Consider the following 6066-nt stretch of genomic DNA (forward strand, 5'->3'; position numbering starts at 1 on the left):
TACGTGATATTTATAAGATGTCAAACAATTTAGAACCTAAATCGGCGAAATATATACTACTACTAGCTAACAAAGAAAGAGTAACAATGTAAAAACAGATGTAAATCAATCGACACAAATTTAAAAAAATTGAAACAAGATACTACACATGTAAATTAGATTTACATGACAACAAAACTCGAACAAAGTGAAATAATTTAAAATCGCAATCAAATAACAAGACTATGAATCAATCTCATCAAAATTATAAATCGAGAACAAAAAAATCATAACAACAGGTGAGTTGAACATAGATCAGAAAAAATTACTAAATATATAACAAATTCGTAACTTGTTCGAATTAAATTAACCTAGATATATGAGAAAGAAGACCAATAAATCATATGAAATCCTCACAAATTAAACCTAATTTAGGAAAAAGAGATACAAAGCATTGAAATCACGATGAGTAGCTACAAAATCATAACAAACGCAGTAAGATGAGTAGTAATTGCAAATATATGTAGCGAAACAACAATCACATGAAAATAAAACTGAAATTAAAAACTAAAGATAAAGTAGATGTACCTGACATCGCGATTTCGATTGAAAGAGTATGACCGTTGATAAGAAATAGAAGAATGACAAATGATTGAGCTGAGATTGAATTCGAAACAAAAAAATCACGAAAACAGGAAAATTAGGGGTTGCATAGAAGAAGCTAGAAGGTAGAGAGAGAAAGGCTTTGGGTGAGAATGAATGAATTAGGTTTGTTTCGATGGAATAAGGAGTATATATGTGCGCCCGCGAAATTACCATATTACCCTTACTTATCCGCACTAAATCATGGACGTTGGATCTCTTAGATCTGACAGTTAGTATTAATCCTCAATCCTCAAATATATATATATATATATATATATATATATATATATATATATATATATATATATATATATATATATATATATATATATAAGGATGAGATAAAAATAACTAAGGTATTGATTTAACTACCCAAATCAATAAAACAATAAAACCCGCGACATTTCAATTGTAAGCTACTCCCTCCATTCAACTCCACACTACCACTTTCTATTTTACACACTATTCATAATTAAGCATACAATTTCAATTTTTTCTCAATATATAAGTAGTAATATATTATTGGGATCTTGTTTGATTCTGCCTTTACGAAAGACATTAAAAATATCTAATTTTTATATTTTTGCAAATACGTGAGAACGATATTTAAAAGTAAAAAGACGCGTTTAAAACGTGGAAAAAGAAAGTGGTAGTGTGGAGTTGAATGGAGGGAGTATATTCTCCGCCTCAGCTCCCTGACATTTAATTATTCCTATCCTTTTTCTCTCTCACCCCCACACGCAGGCTATGCCACCATGACCTCCGATCGCCGATGTCGGACCATCAATCATAGCCGGAAAACGCAGACAACCCCACTGCGACCACTTAATATACCAGCGATGTCGGCCTTCACCATAGCGGACCCTGTTCTTATTTCGTTTATCTCCTTCATGCTTGACATCATTGATTCATATCGCCGGAAGCACAAGACCTGCTCGCCGGAGAAATTAAATTTGTGACGGGAAATGGTCGGCATTGGTATGATCAATTGGAGCGCTTGTGATGGCTTTTTGGATGACCGGTAAGGTTATTAAATTAGGAATTCTGGCGGGTTGGACAATAAGGTAGTGGTTATTGCTGTTGGTGACGATTGGTGGTTGTCAGGTTGAATACGAGGAGTAGTGGGTGTGGTATTGTTGTGTTAGTGAAGGGGTGGTGTGGGGTTGGTCATGCTATTTTATTGGATATATAAAATGTGTCACCAGATACATGAAGAAATACTACCAGATACACAAATTGACCAGTGTATCTGAATGTATAAATATGTGTATCTGGACTAAGTAGTATGTGTATCTAGGTAATGTAGGCTTCGAAATAAAAGTGTTTGTGGTTATTCAAGTGGCCAACGCATTGAGAGTGCCGATAGTGGTCTGCACAGTTAAAGCCGCTGTGGTCGGCGGCTCGGCGCCTCTCCATCTTATTGTGGATCATAGTGACGGTGTTAGTTGTTAGCCTAATTAACTTATTTTCAGAAATTAACCAGCAAATCCTTGTATAATATTCGTGTCGTCGTTAATTACTCTACTATATGCTTCTATACTTTCGTCATGTGGTCATCCCTTTTTTACTCTTCTAAGAGAAGCCTCGGAGTTCCATACCCATATCCCTGAGCAATTGTAATAAATCAAGGGTATGATCTAATTTTGTTTTTATTTTCAAGTTTGTGATGTTGAATCAAGAGATGAGACTGAGACAGACTGCTAGTGTTGCTAACAAGACGGAAATAGATGTTCTGGAAACATTTGAGGGCAGTGTAAAGAAGAGTACAACTTCTGAAGAATCATCGAAGGGGATATTTTATATTTGTTTGGGTGTTCGTATGGTTAATTCGTTACTGGTGCATATGTATTTTAACCCGGATTAACATTGGCAGTCCCTTGAAGTTGCACATCTTGTTTTTGGGTATGTAGCTTTGGTTACAAGTTTTGCTGAGTCTTGTGTGAGACGATCTTGGACGCGAAACCAACCTAAAACTTAATTACTCCCCGGTTAACTATATGTTTTATGGTTGATCTCACATGTGAGTCCGTCTCATATATGTTTTTTGTTCGTTGCACTTTGTTGAGGGATGTTTACATTATTTAGCTTTTGGATTGCAGATATGGCCATCTTACGTGGGAATGGGAAAAAGGAATTTGTACCTACTTGCATCCTCTCTTGTTTGCTATTTTGTATAAAGTCCTGGCTTTTCTTCATCTTGATACCCCTTTGTTCATGGTAATGTTTCCTAGTTTACTATTTTCCTGTTATGTTGTTGTAGTAAGTCTAGTTCAGATAATAAGGGTCGATTTATGTTGTTTCTGATGAAGGCACCACGGCTGCTGCAGGCATTCTTTGCTGCAATATGCGATTTGTATCTGTATCGATATTCTGACATTATTTTCAGGAATCAGGTTGCATGTATCCTTGTTTCTTGTTTGCTCGAGACTCATTTTGACTTATGTTGCAATGATTTAGATGTTGTTAATTCGTCCATAATAACATTTAAACTGAGTATTGCAATATTACCTGGTCCTCGGTACATGACCTGCTTTTGTTAGAAAACATAAAGAGGCTTGCTATGAGTTCCATACCCATATCCCTGAGCAACTGTAATGAACTTGGAATGTTTCATATTAGGTGTCAGGAGTAAATCTTAAATACTATTGATCTGGGCCACCCCAAGTTATTCAGCAGTGCTCTCATTGAGTTTTTGCATTTGATGAGAACTGTAAGTCACATTTTATCCTTCCAATCAACAAAGTCCAGAACAAACAAATTTCTGAAAGTCGAAACTGTGAACTAACAACTAATTTTCATTGAATAATTTGGTTAGGGATTACTGGTCAATCCACATTGTACATGAAATTTAGAGAAGCATAAGGGAATGACCATGATCTGGAGCTGGTTACGACCTGGAATGTTGGGGATGATGACTCTTTTCACCGAAATCATCTCCTAGAGAATTTGAGTAACAATTCTTTCTGCCTAGCCAAACAAACTTAGACCGTCTGACATGCAAGAAGTACAAGGATTTTGGTTTGTCTCATGCAAGACTCGCCAGTGTAGAGTTTGGAATTCTGAGGAATGGCCCACCTTGCTATTCGAACTACCTCTCGAAAGGACTAGTGTCATAGGAAAATAAAAAGAAGGGTAAAATAGATGCTTCAAGCTTCACATGTCTCAAAGGCGCTCACTATGGTAAGCAGGACTCTGGTTATTGGCTTATGCGGACAAGCCATTGAAATACTTTTCTACCCACACCAATATGTTATATCAAAATTTGTCATTTGTGTTCCGAGGTTAATTGTTCAGGTTGGATGATTGTTCAGGCTATTCAATTATTATCAGCAAATCGTTGGATAATATTCAAGGTTGTCATTCTGTATATAATGCATTCCACTTTTGTTTAAGGACATTTTAGGCAGCTATTTCGTCGGCGGCTTCTTCACTGGGGTGTTCTTTTCTGTCTGTTCTTCTAGAACCAGTGATTCTTTGTCCGACCATGTGCACGGACAAAGCCCTAATTGTGCTAGACTAGTTGTTATTAAAGTTGTCCGATAAGGTGCAGTGATGAAAAGCACAATAAAGAACGAGTGCTAATAGTTGTGAGGGCCAAAGTATGAGCATCTCATTCTCATACGATAACCTTTGCTTTTGTTACATGGAACTTCAACTCTGTTAGATTACCGTGTGTTACCCTTGTCAATGGATAGGTGTACTTAATTCCATTGAATATGGTCTTCTTTTTATCCTATACTGTTTTCAAAGTGATTACCGATATATAACTACCATAGACGAGTTAGTTATATATCTCATATTACCTACCGGATACATTATTTACTATGAAAATACCCTTATTAGTTATTATTACTTCAGATACACATGGTATTGATACCGGATACACATTGTATTACTACCGGATACACAAATCGATTTGTGTATCCGGTAATAGTACCATGTGTATCTGGACAAACATTTTGTTAAATTTTTAGTTAAATTTACAATCTTTTTGTTGTTTCTTTATGGTGTTGATAATTGCATTACTAGTACGTCCCCCGAAATTTTTTGCTGCTCTAAATAAAATTGGTGGTTCAGCTAGTGCTTGTAATGGTCTGTTTCTTTCTGATGTCGATGATTTGTAATCAGTAATAGAACCAGGGGGCTAGTAGGGGCATTCAGTCCTCCTAGACATTGAAATTTTGAAACTGTTAATTAAAATTTACGATCTTTTCTAATTCGCCTGATTGCATTATTAGTTTGCCCCCTGAAATCTTTTGTCGTTGTAACTAAAATCTTGGTTTCGCTAGTTTTTGTAATTGGTTGTGTTTGTTTGTGATTTTGTAGTATTCAGTCGATGAAGTTGTTGCTGAAAAACTGAAGTTGGTTTGCTCAACCCATTGACATACCAGTATGGATGAGTTTCTGGTTTTTTCTTTTGCTGTGGGTTTGCTTGATGAATGTTGTGCGCCGGAAATGCGGAATCATATAATCCGTTTTTCTGATGTAAACTTGAGTGTTTCTGAGATAAAACTTGTTCTGAGGTAATAAATTGTAATAAACAGTGGAGTTTGACGCTCGAATTGCTTTATCATATCAGCGCGTTTCTTCATGTTATCGTCGTAAACATAAAGGGAGTTTCTCGAACATAGTAACACCCTTCTTGGCTGAAGGTGGGAGGAAGACTCGACAAGGTTCTTCCTTGACTTGGATAGTATTGTGGTAGTGATAGTACCGGATTTTTGAGACTGTGTCGTGGCGTGTCTTGCCTGTGACATTCTCGGGCATGTGAACTCCTGTTGCGCGTGCTTTTCGAGCTTGGATTGCGTAATATCCTCAAAGGGTCTTGAAATCATTATAGATGCAATCAAACCCAAAACCAATCACTTTAGGACAGTATCTTTGAAAGAGGCGCATTAACCAAGGAGTAAGGTCATCGATTGTAGAGTGGCCTGGCTGGATTCCACAAGTCAAAGTCCTAATTATACACTCTATTCTCGATCCTTCGTAATGAATACATAGATTGTTGATGGTGACCATCACATCACCATCCATTCTAAATGTGTCGAACACTACTTCATCAGACGCGGAAAATGGTCCGGTTGTGAACAAATAGTCCCAGGACACTGGAGTTCCTGGAGTAAAGCAATGTAATGCTGATCTTTGAATTGTTTTCTGTGAGTTTGATGATAATATAGGATTATAGGGAATTTAGAAACAATAGAATACATTGAATTTTCAGGGTAAAATGGAGTTTTGATTTTGCTATATCTACATTAATCTGTTCTTAATCTGCCAATACCAAGATTATTCTTATCTCAAATTGCATCTCTTTTTTTTTCATCAAATGTGCCACAAGGACCGTACAATACAAAGGGGCGCGTGGATTTGAACCTGTGACTCATCGTTCATAATACATCCGCCTTAACCGCAATGCCAATTCACCTTTGGGATCTCAACTTT

General features: G+C 36.6%; 1 long non-coding RNA gene across 3 annotated transcripts; it reads left to right on the forward strand.

Annotated features, from left to right (window-relative positions):
* The first annotated feature begins 1259 nt into the window (after nucleotides 1-1259).
* On the forward strand, nucleotides 1260-5215 carry LOC141633425 (uncharacterized). Of its 3 annotated transcripts, XR_012538197.1 has the most exons (6): nucleotides 1306-2526; nucleotides 2724-2841; nucleotides 2952-3017; nucleotides 3244-3334; nucleotides 3440-3804; nucleotides 4951-5215. It is a non-coding gene; the product is annotated as an uncharacterized LOC141633425 (long non-coding RNA). The 3 variants fall into 3 exon arrangements; XR_012538196.1 differs by lacking the exon at nucleotides 2952-3017 and having other exon boundaries at nucleotides 1260-2526; XR_012538195.1 differs by having other exon boundaries at nucleotides 2952-3334.
* The last annotated feature ends 851 nt before the right edge of the window (nucleotides 5216-6066 follow it).

This window comes from Silene latifolia, chromosome Y (genome assembly GCF_048544455.1).
Source record: "Silene latifolia isolate original U9 population chromosome Y, ASM4854445v1, whole genome shotgun sequence".
Lineage (NCBI taxonomy): Eukaryota > Viridiplantae > Streptophyta > Magnoliopsida > Caryophyllales > Caryophyllaceae > Silene > Silene latifolia.